This window comes from Bos grunniens, chromosome 24 (assembly GCF_055505025.1).
Source record: "Bos grunniens cultivar Pamir isolate PY7600 chromosome 24, Bosgru_T2T1.0, whole genome shotgun sequence".
Taxonomy (NCBI): domain Eukaryota; kingdom Metazoa; phylum Chordata; class Mammalia; order Artiodactyla; family Bovidae; genus Bos; species Bos grunniens.
Genome location: NC_141188.1, coordinates 39720004 through 39732990, shown reverse-complemented (window position 1 = coordinate 39732990; position 12987 = coordinate 39720004). Strand labels below are relative to the sequence as shown.

Sequence of the window (12987 nt, the reverse complement as noted above, 5' to 3'; positions counted from 1 at the left end):
GAAGAATGGGTAAAATTAAAGAGTGAGTCCAGGCAACTCAGGGCAGCCATCAGTCCCTGACCTAACGAGTGGACTTCACGAGACAGATGGGAGACCTCTTTCTGGGAAAAAGATGGGCTCCAGTATGGGCTAGGATATAATTAGGGTTAAGATGGTTAGGAATATTGTGGGTAGTTCAAGACACCTAGGACTTGCACCCTGCGGCATGCGTGTGTGCTCAGTTGCCAAGTCATGTCCGACTATTTGCAACCCTAAGGACTCTAGCCCTTTGTCCATCGACCAGGCTCCTCTATCCATGGAATTTTCCAGGCAAGAATACTGGAGCAGGTTTGCCATTTTCCTCCTCCAGGTGATCTTTCTGACCAGGGGTTGAACCCGCATGTCCTGCTCTGGCAGGCAGATTCTTTACCACTGAGCCACAAGGGAAGCCTGCAGACGAAGAATCAGATGTCCGGTTCATCCGAAGAGGTTAGGGGCAGAGGGTAGAGGCCCGGTAAATCCTACTTCTAAAGGAATAATTTATTTCTCTCTCTCAGAGTGGAAGGTGAAAGAAATGGAAGTCAGAGGTAGGGGTGCAGAAAGTAAAGTGGAATTTATACGAATATCGACACAGGTTTTTCCTCTGTGGATAAAGAAACTAGAGATATCCCGGAAGCCAGGAGAAGCTCTGAGTGGATCCAGTTGGGTGCAGTCATGGGAGAAGGGAAGGAAAGGACCATACCTTTGAAATTGCCTTTTTGTGTGGGAGAGAACTCTGAGTAGCCATTACAGATCTCATGTTCCTAACCAGCTTCCGTTCACTTCATTACCTTATCTCTCGTCAGCTCGAGAAGGTTTCCCAGGCCGCAGTCTCACTGGCTTCACGTGTGCATTCTCTTCCTCCTTTTGGTTGAGACTTTGAGGTTGGAGTGGGCTGTGGGGTCATGTTTCATAGGAAGAGTATTTGAGGTACTCTTCAAACTTTAGGAAGTAGAACTTGGGTTTACTAATTTTCAGATAGAAGAAGAGGAAAATTAATTGATTAAAATAATGAATGCTTGAAGTGGTTGGACATCTTCCCAGTCTACCCACACACTTACTAACCCTGGAAAGAGAGACATTCCATGGCCACCTCACCTCCCCTAGTGAGAAAGGACCCGATCCATTTCGGAGACAAGTTTGAAAGTCTGCCTCGAGTCCCCTATAAACGTAGGGGCTTCTAGATAAAATCAGCATGGAATACCCACGGAAGGCTCTGCATAAGACCTTGAGTCCCATACAGCCTAGCTGATGTGATTGATGGTCTATCCAAGAACGTTAAACTCATTCTGCTCTTGGCTCTTCTAGCTGCTGTCTCACCTTCGGATGCCCTGGATCCTTCAGGATGACATTTTCATCCAAACTCAGAAAAGAGCTGGTGTTCACAGGCATTGTTCCTTCCAAGATTGAGACTGTGTTATGGATGGCTACATTGGCCTTTGAATCACAAGGGAAAGAATCAGAGTTGCCTGCCCTCTGGAAATGTCCAGTGATCAGATGTGAAATGTGGCTATAATAGGTGCAAATCCTCAGCTCCTAGGCCTGTCAAATCAAATTCTCCCTATTTTCATGGTAATGAAATTATAGAATATTGATTTTTTAATCAATATATTTCATTTTAGATCTTAATATTTCTCAGGTGCTGATGAAGTAGATTTGTAACTACAGTAATTTTTTTTTCTTTGAAATGATTCCTTAAAAAATTATGGAAAACTTTTTATCTTAGCAAAATAGTTAAAAAATTGTGCTCTAACTTTTCAAGGCACATAACAATTTGGCTGAGAACAACCTAGGAAGTTTTTGCTTCAAAGCTCTTGGTCTTGAGTGCTGTCATCAAATGGCTTTCACCCTGCACTGGAGCATTTACAGTTGCTAAGGAATAGTATCGTTGAACATATGCATTCTCACTAGGGTTTTTTTAATTGTTGAAGAAAAATGTCATATTTGACTTTAATGTGGATTACACTTTTTTCCAAGAATATTTCTTCTAATTTTTGTGTGGTGAGGCAGCTGCCGTTGCTATGCCATCAGCTCTGTTGCTATGGGGGTTGCCTTGGGTGTTTGCCAGACTAGGATTGGTTATTTCAGCACCCTTATGTTCAGCAGTTGACATTTTTCTGTGTTGAATCATGCTGTTTTATCTTAATTCGATGGGTAAGCTCAATAATGTTGATCAGCTTTGAAAAAACTGAAATTAGACACAAAGGAATCCGCCTGTTTCTCTCTTTAGAAAACTTGTTAAGAATTCAAGTGGTCTGTGCAGGGCACAGGCACATCGACTCACATGCAGCACTAAATGGGGGTGTATTTAGGAACGTGCCTGTATGCAGGACATGGGACTCTTCAGTCATGAGATGCAGAGAGAGAGAAAGGGATGAATGCTGATGTTTACACAGTTCTCATGAACAGAAAAGTTATTTCAAGTTGGAGGGGTCCACGTTCCATCACCTTCATTCGCAGCTGTGAAAAAGAATATAATGACTGCTGTTTGGGATTTATTTGCCATAAATGCAATTCTCTGCTCTCCTCTCTGCCTTCAAGATAACATGTGTCTCTGGTAAATCTTCTGTACTATCAAACCAATTTTCTAATGAGTTCTTCTTGTCTCCATGATATGGTGACATTAATTGAATATTTCAGACAAATGCCAAACTTACAGATTGTCAAAATCTGAAACTCTTTCAAGAGAGAAAAAATTAGAAAAAGAAATTCATTATGATGATGATCATCTCCCTTCTTGATCTTTCTTTTTTCCCCAAATGCCAGGAGAAACAACCGTTGGAAAACAAGATCTGGGAGCTTCTGTGCCCTAGTGACTTAGTCACTAGTCTGTTTATTTAAACAGGACAGGACCTGAATGTGTAATTTTTCTACATATATATTCACAAGTAGGCTTATAAATGGGACATAAGTAAATTGGCTTAATATTGAGGAATGTAGATATTACTTCTTAGAAGCATATAAGGACCATCCCTTGTCGTTACTGTGCTGGAAAATATGTTTCTGAGTGAATTTGACATTTCCAAAGTAAAATTTATTTTAGCAAATACATTGAATCACTTCCTAAAAACATTGCTTCTCAGCTGCTGAGTGGATTTTTTTTTCTTATCTCAATAATCCCTGCCCCCAAATCGCTTTCTGCCTTTAGCAGTTAAAGGGGCTGAATGTATTCGGGTTGCAGAGAACACAATTGAACATTAATTTCAAGAAATTTTTTATACATATAGGTCTTTTCAGACTACTGAGATACACAGTGAAAGTGTTAGTCGCTCAGTAATGTCTGACTCTCTGTGACCCCATGGACTGTGGCGCAATAGGCTCCTCTATCCAAGGAATTCTCCAGGAAAGAATGCTGAAGTGGGTTGCCATGCCCTTCTCCAGGGGATCTTCCCAACCCAGGGATCAAACCCGGGTCTCCTGTACTGTAGGCATTTTCTTTAACATCTGAGTGAGGTATATACATATATGTAAATACACATAAATTTTTTGCAATAAAAATATTGTATTCTTGAATAAAAGGTAAGATTTTTGCCTTCTAGATAGAAAATGATAACTGAAAAGAACTTCAAAGCATGAATAGTTTCCATATCCAATTCATGATGGTATAATGTATTTATTCCTCTGCATATTTAAGCCTTAAAATTATGGTATATTTAGAAGCCGAGCTCAGTGAAGGAATAAGAACAGAAACATATGTTGGTCTCAAGCTGTGTCCTCATCTCCCCCTTCCGTCTACCCTCCCCACAAAAGCAGACAAAGAAATGTAAAGATCTGACAAACACTAGTGTTTTATTTCAAGATGTGCAAAATAACATGAGTGATTCTTTCGGGAGGACAGTATTTGGGAGGGAAGGACATGATGTTATTCTTATTTACTCCCATAAGTGCTTTTTAGATGGCCTGAAGTATGAGTTGTGTAACATGGCAGAACAACTCTTGTTGAGGACTTTTGCATTTATATTCATGAGAGATATTGGTCTGAAGTTTTATTATTTTGTGCTTTCCTTGGTTTTGATTTTATAAAATAAGGAGGGACTTCCTCCTTGTGTTTCTGTTTTCTAGAGAAGATTGTGAAAATTGGCTATGTCTTTAAATGTATGGTATGATTTTCCAGGGAATCTATCTGGATTTGGCGATATCTTTTTTAGTAGTTTGAAATTATGAAATGAGTTTCTTTGGTTATAGGGCTATTGATATTATTTGTCACCTCTAAGCTGTTTTGTAGGCTTATAGTCTTCGAGGAAATTGGTCCTTTTTTCCCCAAGTTGTTGAATTTCTTAGAAGTTTCCATTGTAATCTTTTATTTTCTTTTTAACAGTTTCAGAATCTGTTATTATTTGTGTCATTTTTGAACTTTGTGATATGCATGCTTTATCTTTGTCAGTCTTGTTAAAACTTTATAAATTTTGTTGATTTTCCCCCCCACTAAACAATAAGCTTTCTGTTTCACTGATATCTCTATTTCTGCTTTTCTGCTTTGGGTTTATTTGGCTCATCTTTTTCTAGTTTCTCACATGGGAATTTAGATTACTGATTTAAGACCTTTCCTCATTTCTAGTGAAAGAACAGAAATTTCTCTCTGAGCATGGATTTAACTGCATCCCATGTATTTTAAGTTTTTATTTTCGTTCAGCCTGATATTTTTAAAAACTTCTTTGAGACTTGCTCTTTGACACATGGATTATTTAGAAGTCTCTATTTTAATATTGGCACATTTAGAAATTTTGTTAGCCTTCTATCACTAATTTCTGATTTGATTCCATAGATCAGAAAACACACTGTGTGTGATTTCACTACTTTATAATTTTGTTGAAGTTGGTTTTATGGCCAGGAGCTGGTCAGTCTTGGTAAAGGTCCAGTGAGTGTTTCGAGAAAAAAAACTGTGCTCAGCTGTTGTTGGGTGTAGTGTTCTCATATGGCAGCTTGGCTCAGTTAGTTGACTGTGTTGCTTAGATCCCGTATATTTTTGCTGATTTTCTTAAAACCATTTTATCAGTTTTGAGAGGACGGTGTTGGAAGTCATCAACCATAATTCGGGTTTCTCTATTTTTCTTTAGAGTAACATCCGTTTCTCTGATATTCAGGGTCATGTTTTCAAGCTCTATTTGTTGAGTACACATGTAGGAATACGATATTATGTCTTCCTACCAAATTGGTGTTTGCATCATTTTGTTATGTCTCTCTTTTTCTCTAGTAATTGTCCTTGTTCTGATGACTACTTTATCCAATATCAATATAACCACACCTGTTTTTTTAAAATTAATGTTCACATGCTATATTTTTTTCTATTGGACTCAAAGTGGGTTTCTTATAAATGGCGTTTAGTTGGGTCATGTATTCATTCACTCTATAAATCTCCATCTTTTAGGTAGTGTATTTAGACAATGTGTAATTAAGATACTTGCTGAAATGGTGGTGTATAAATTGGCCATTTCTTTACTTGTTTTCTGCTTGTTTTCTCTTGTTCTTGTTCTCCTATTTGTCTTTTCTTGCCTTTCTGTAGATTAATTAGTTTTGCATTTTTCTTGATTTATTTATATTGTTTTTATTGTGGTAAAATATACATTAACAGTCACCATTTTAACCACGTTCAAGTATATCCAGTTGAGTGGTGTTAAATACATTCACGATCATCACTTTCATCTCCAGAACTTTTGCATTATCCCAGACTGAAATTCTGTATCACTAAATTCTCCATTTCTCTCATTATTCTTTCTCTCTGTGTGAATTTGTTTGTTCTCAAATCAGTTCAGATCAGTCGCTCAGTCGTGTCCGACTCTTTGTGACCCCTGAATTGCAGCACGCCAGGCCTCCCTGTCCATCACCAACTCCCAGAGTTCACTCAGACTCACGTCCATCGAGTCAGTGATGCCATCCAGCCATCTCATCCTCTGTCATCCCCTTCTCCTCCTGCCCCCAATCCCTCCCAGCATCAGAGTCTTTTACAATGAGTCAACTCTTCGCATGAGGTGGCCAAAGTACTGGAGTTTCAGCTTCAGCATCATTCCTTCCAAAGAAATCCCAGGGCTGATCTCCTTCAGAATGGACTGGTTGGATCTCCTTGCAGTCCAAGAGACTCTCAAGAGTCTTCTCCAACAACACAGTTCAAAACCATCAATTCTTCGGCGCTCAGCCTTCTTCACAGTCCAACTCTCACATCCATACATGACCACAGGAAAAACCATAGCCTTGACTAGACAGACCTTTGTTGGCAAAGTAATGTCTCTGCTTTTGAATATGCTATCTAGGTTGGTCATAACTTTTCTTCCAAGGAGTAAGCGTCTTTTAATTTCATCGCTGCCGTCACCATCTATAGTGATTTTGGAGCCCAGAAAAATAAAGTCTGACACTGTTTCCACTGTTTCTCCATCTATTTCCCATGAAGTGATGGGACCAGATGCCATGATCTTCATTTTCTGAATGTTGAGCTTTAAGCCAACGCTAGTAAAGTAATGCTCAAAACTCTCCAAGCCAGGCTTCAGCAATACGTGAACCGTGAACTTCCTGATGTTCAAGCTGCTTTTAGAAAAGGCAGAGGAACCAAAGATCAAATTGCCAACATCTGCTGGATCATGGAAAAAGCAAGAGAGTTCCAGAAAAGCATCTATTTCTGCTTTATTGACTATGCCAAAGCCTTTGACTGTGTGGATCACAATAAACTGTGGAAAATTCTGAAAGAGATGGGAATACCAGACCACCTGATCTGCCTCTTGAGAAATTTGTATGCAATTTCAGGTCAGGAAGCAACAGTTAGAACTGGACATGGAACAACAGACTGGTTCCAAATAGGAAAAGGAGTACGTCAAGGCTGTATATTGTCACCCTGTTTATTTAACTTATATGTAGAGTACATCATGAGAAACGCTGGACTGGAAGAAACACAAGCTGGAATCAGGGTTGCCAGGAGAAATATCAATAACCTCAAATATGCAGATGACACCACCCTTATGGCAGAAAGTGAGGAGGAACTAAAGAGCCTCTTGATGAAAGTGTGTGTTCTAGGAACCTCATATAAGTGGAATCTTGCAGTATGTGTCATTTTGTGTCTGGCTCATTTCACTCAGTGTCTTCTGAGTGTACCCATGCTGTAGCATGCATCAGCACTTCATAAGGCTGAACAATATTCCATTCTAGGATTATGTCTGTTTTTCATTCATTAATGGATATGTGAGTTATTTTCACCTTTTGGCTTTTTCGAGTAATGCTGCTGTGAATATCTCTTTGAGTCCCTACTTTTGATTCTTTCGGGTATAGACTTCGAGGAGAATTCTTAGATCACATGCTAATTTAGTATTTAGCTTTTTGGGGAAGCACCATATTGTTTTTTGCAGTGGCTTCAGCGTTTTGTTATTTTATTTCCAACTTTATTGAGATACCCTTACATATTGTTGGTGTTGAGTCACTTATGACTCTTTTGTGACCCCATGGACTATATACCCCACCAGGCTCCTCCATCCATGGAATTTCCCAGGCAAGAATACTAGAGGGGGTTGCCATTTACTACTCCAGGGGATCTTCCCAACCTAGGGATTGAACCTATGTCTCCTACATTTCAGGTAAGTTCTTTACTGCTGAGCCACCAGGGAAGCCTGTAATTACATATAACATTATGTAAATGTAAGTTATACAAATGGTTGATTTGGTAAACTTACATATTACTGAATGGTTATCACCATAATGTTGATTGACAGTTCTGTCATGTCACATGATTGCCTTTCCATTTTTTGTGCTAAGAACTTTTAATGTCTACTCTCTTTGTAACTTTTGAATATACAACACAGTATTATTGGTTATACCAACCATACTGTACAGTAGATCCCCAGAACTTACTCATCCTATAACTGAAGCTTTGTACTTGACTAACATCTCTCCATTTCCTACACCTCTCAGCCCTTGGCAAATACTCATCTACTCTCTATTTCTATGAGTTCAGTTATTTTAGACTCCACAAATCGTTTAAGTGATATCCTGTAGTATTCTCTTTTTCTTGTCTGACTTATTTCACTTAGCACAGTGTCCTCAAGGTCCATCCATATTGTCACTAATGGGAAGATTTTCTTCTTTATCATGACTGAGGACTATTTCATTTGTGTGTGTGTATCCATTCATCCGTTGATGGACAGTTGTTTGCACATCTTGGCTATTGTTAATGATGCTGCTGTGAACATGGGAGTGCAGATACGTGTTTGCAATCCAATTTTCATTTCCTTGAAACATACCCGGAAGTGGGGCTCCTGGATCATATGAAAGTTCTGTATTTAATATTTTCAATAATCTCCAACTCTTTCCATACATTTCCATCAACAGTGCGCCAGTGTTCTTTTTCTCCACATCCTCATGAACACTTCTCTCTTATATTTTCATGATTGCCACTCTAACAGATTTGAGGTGCTGTCTCATGGTGCTTTTATTTGCATTCCATGATGATTAATGACGTTTAGCACTTTCTCCATGTGCCCGTTGACCATCTGTATGTCTTCTTTGGAAAATGTATATTCAGTTCTTCTGCCCATTTTTAATCAGATTGCTTGGCTTTTCACTACTGAATCTCATGAACCATGGACATTGGTTCCAATTTTTCCACAATATTGTGAACACTTGTCATTTTCTGGGGCTTTGTTTTCTTTTGTTTATAATGGGCACTTGACAGTTACAGCATTGTTATTGTTTAGGCACTAAATTGTGTCCGACTCTTTGCAACCCCATGGACTGCAGCTCACCAGGCTTCCCTGTCCTCCACTATCTCCTGGAGTTTACTCAAATTCATGTCCATTCAGTCAGTGATGCTGTCTAACCATCTTATCCTCTGCCTCCTGCCATCCTTTTGTCTTCAGTTTTTCCCAGGATGCTTTCACACAGATTAGCTAGCCTTGCCATCTGAAACATGGTTCCCTTGCTGGGTTTTTTAAAGACACAGTGAAGAATGTAAGAATGAATGATAAAAGTTCATTCAACCACATTTGCTAACTCTTTAGATGTTTCTCCAAAAGTTGCCATTCAGGACATTTTCTGAGTGTGAATTCTTGTATATTTACCCCCTCAGAAGGGTTTCCCTGGTAGCTCAGTTGGTAAAGAATCTGCCTGCAATTCAGGAGACCCCAGTTCAATTCCTGGGTCAGGAAGATCTGCTGGAGAAGGGATAGGCTACCCACTCCAGTATTCATGGTCTTCTCTTGTGGCTCAGCTAGTGAAAAATACACCTGCAATATCGGAGACCTTGAGTCAATCCCTAGGTTGGGAAGATCTGCTGGAGAAGGGAAAGGCTATCCACTCCAGGATTCTGGCCTGGAGAATTCCATGGACTGTATAGTCTACAAGGCTGCAAAGAGTCGGACACAACTGAGAGACTTTCACTTTCAGAAGCAGCAAATAAGGCATTCATGAGAGATGAAAACATATTGTGAATAGCACATCCTCTGTAGCTCTGCATGTATGTGGGCTCGGAAGCAAAGGCGGTTAGGAACTGGTAACAGCATACATACTGGCATCTGATGTGTCTCTGTTGCTGGGATTTAATCAGGATGTGTTAGTATTGACCCTGTCTTCAGAGACTTCAAGGGAACATGATATCAGTCTCATCTACTCGAAATACTTATTAAGTGGGAGAGATGGACTGAAGCATTTAGTATCTTGGAAGACAACCAAAGCCTAGTTTGTGATCAAAGCATAACTATATCATATATTTTTTAATCCCTGGTTACTGCAGATAATGGTGTTACTGACATTGCAAAATATTGTAATTAAAGAATAGGCTTAGTATAGTACTTTAAATCACACTGTTTTTTTGTTTTCTATTATTGAAATAGCTTTAGAATGGCTGTTTCTTTTCAGACTAACAGCAAATGCAGTCAGCCTTTGTGACCAAGAGCTCAATTTTGTGACTTTGTTACAATAATTACTGGCAAGAGGAAGAGGTGGTATGTTGATTTCAAAGGCAATTTACATTTTACTGTTGTTATCTTTCTGCCACTGTCCAAGTTGACACAAAATAATGTATGCATCATTTAAAAGGACTTTAACTAGATCAGTTTCAGAAAATTTTAACTGGGGCTTCAGGATTTCAGGTGATTTGTCTGACTATAGTTGCAATTAACAGCAGCTGTAGAGAATATGGATGTGAGAATTGGACTGTGAAGAAGGCTGAGTGCCGAAGAATTGATGCTTTTGAACTGTGGTGTTGGAGAAGACTCTTGAGAGCCCCTTGGACTGCAAGGAGATCGAGCCAGTCCATTCTGAAGGAGATCAGCCCTGGGATTTCTTTGGAAGGAATGATGCTAAAGCTGAAACTCCAGGACTTTGGCCACCTCATGCGAAGAGCTGACTCATTGGAAAAGACTCTGATGCTGGGAGGGATTGAGGGCGAGAGGAGAAGGGGATGACAAAGGATGAGATGGCTGGATGGCATCACTGACTCGATGGACATGAGTCTGAGTGAACTCCAGGAGTTGGTGATGGACAGGGAGGCATGGCATGCTGCGATTTGTGGGGTCGCAAAGAGTCAGACATAACTGAGCGACTGCACTGAACTGAAGTGATAGAGAATGAGTTTTAACTGTTACAGAGTGAAAGATGATTTTTAAATGTTAAAGAATTTGCTTAAAGAGGTTTAATCTAAGGGGAAACCCTCTCCTCTAATCTAGGTGGCTCATGCTTCATCTTAAAACTCCTTGAGGACAGGCACCTTATCTTTTCCATCTCTCTGTTGGTACCACGAAACCCACACCACCCCTATTTATGTGTAATAACTGGGCTTTGAGTATATGTACAAAATAGTAGATAGAACAGGTTCTTCCAACTATGATGGCTTCCATATTTCAAGCCAGTGCTTCTTAAATAACCACTTTTTAAAAAACCAATGATTAGATTCAAACTAACTTAAATTATGTAATGTCATATTATTTTAAAATGAAGTCCATATATAATACTTGTTTTTCCCTTTCAGACTTACTTAGATCTGTATGACAGTCTCTAGGTTCATCCATGTCTCTGCAAATTGTACAATTTCATTCCTTTTTATGGCTGAGTAATATTCGTGTGTGTGTGTGTGTGTGTGTGTGTGACATCATCTTTAAGCTCTGGGAGTTGGTGATGGACACGGAAACCTGGCATGCTGCAGTCCATAGGGTTGCAGGGAGTTGGACATGACTGAACTAACTGACTGATATCATCTTTATCCATTCCTCTGTTGATGGACATTTAGGTTGCTGCCATGTCCTAAGCTATTGTAATTAGTGCTGCAAATATATTAAGGCATATATGTGGAATCTAGAAAATGATAGCAATGAATTTGTTTGCAAGGCAGAAATAGAGACACAGATGTAGAGAACAAGCATATGGATACCAAGGGGGCAGGGGGTGGGATGAATTGGGAGACTGGGATTGATACATATACACTACTATGTCCAAAACAGATACCTAATGAGAACCTACTGTAAAGCACAGAGAACTCTACACAGCGCTGTGGTGACCTAAATGGGAAGGACATCCAAAAAAGAGGGGATATTCTTTTCATACAGCTGATTCACTTTGCTGTACAGCAGAAACTAATATAGCATTGTAAAGCAACTATAATTTTTTAATAGTTTATTGTACCATTATGATATGTGTGCCGTCACTCAGTCATGTCCAACTCTGCGACTCCATGGATTATAGCCTGCCAGGCTGCTTTGTCCATGGAATTTTCCAGGCACGAATACTGGAGCGGGTTGCCATTTCCTACTCGTGATGCCAGATTATAAAACTCCACCAGGAAAGGAATTTTTCTTTTTTATTTACTATCCCTTCCCCAGTACGTGGAACAGCACTTGGCACATAGTAACCCCTAGATCTTTGTTGAATGTATGAATATATTTTTTAAGGCTGCCTTTGTATAGGATGAAGACCCCAGTTTTCATGTTAGGAAATCTTAATGATTGTCTTGGCTCTGCTACTAATCTGCTGTGTGATCTCAAGTATGATACTCAATCTCTCTGTGCCTTTCTTATCTCTGAAATGAAGAAATTAGATTTTATGAATGATAAAGCCCAGTCCATGTTTAAAAGTACATAACACACTGATTGGTGATTTGCAGGGTGGTTTTGGGAAGTGACTGCTTAGAAACAAAAGTAGAATTTGTGGCCCTGGAACCCGTTTTGCCAACTGGCATGTCTGGCGTTTGGAACTAAGACTTGGGTCCCTGGCTACTAAAATTTTGGCTCTAACAATTGAACTAATCATCAGCTTACTAAAAGAAAGGGGAAAAAAAGAAAAGGCTTTTGTATACTCTGGCATGGAATAGTGATTTTTAAGAATAAGGAAAACTGAATCTGACACAGAAGAGTAAAATATAGCACAATGATTAAAAAAAAAAAAAAAAGAACTAGATTTAAATCCTAGTTCCAATATTTTCTGTGACCTTGGCCAAGTAATTTAATTTCTGTGCCTCCATTTTGGCATCAATAAAATGGAATAATGACAATATCTGAATGAAATAATTTATTGATAGTTTTAGGGACAGGGTAAGCTTTTAAAGTCTTACAGCCAGGCTGATATAAAGGAATTAGGCAGGTGGATAGAAATGAATCGATGAAAGATAAATCTGTATATTTGGCTGGAGGCAACCACCAAGAGGTTAAGTAGTGGTTGGGTACATGTACGAGATCAGTATCTTTACTCACTAACATTAATAATTTGGTCAGTTTCTAACCATCTCTGCATCTCAGTTTTCTCATCCATAAAATGGAGCTAATAATAGCACCTCCCTCTTAGGGTTATTGTGAATTTTCAGTGGAACAATCCATGTAATGTGTTTAGAGCAATGTCTAGTGGATAATCAGCACTCAATAAATGAAGGTATTCTTATTTTGTTCCATTAAGTTCACACAGAGGGAGGGGAAATTGAAAGGGACGGAGAAGACTGCTAGCCTGGTGAATGAAGAGAAAGCAGTGTGGATCCAATAGGACCAAGGAGGTTATCATAGTCTAGGGGCT

The 12987-nt window shown here is 39.2% G+C and overlaps 1 protein-coding gene across 4 annotated transcripts in view; it reads left to right on the top strand.

The window, feature by feature from the left end:
• Positions 1 to 12987, top strand: part of DLGAP1 (DLG associated protein 1) — a 793561-nt gene that overhangs the window by 245399 nt on the left and 535175 nt on the right. The gene's annotated exons all lie outside the window — the stretch shown is intronic.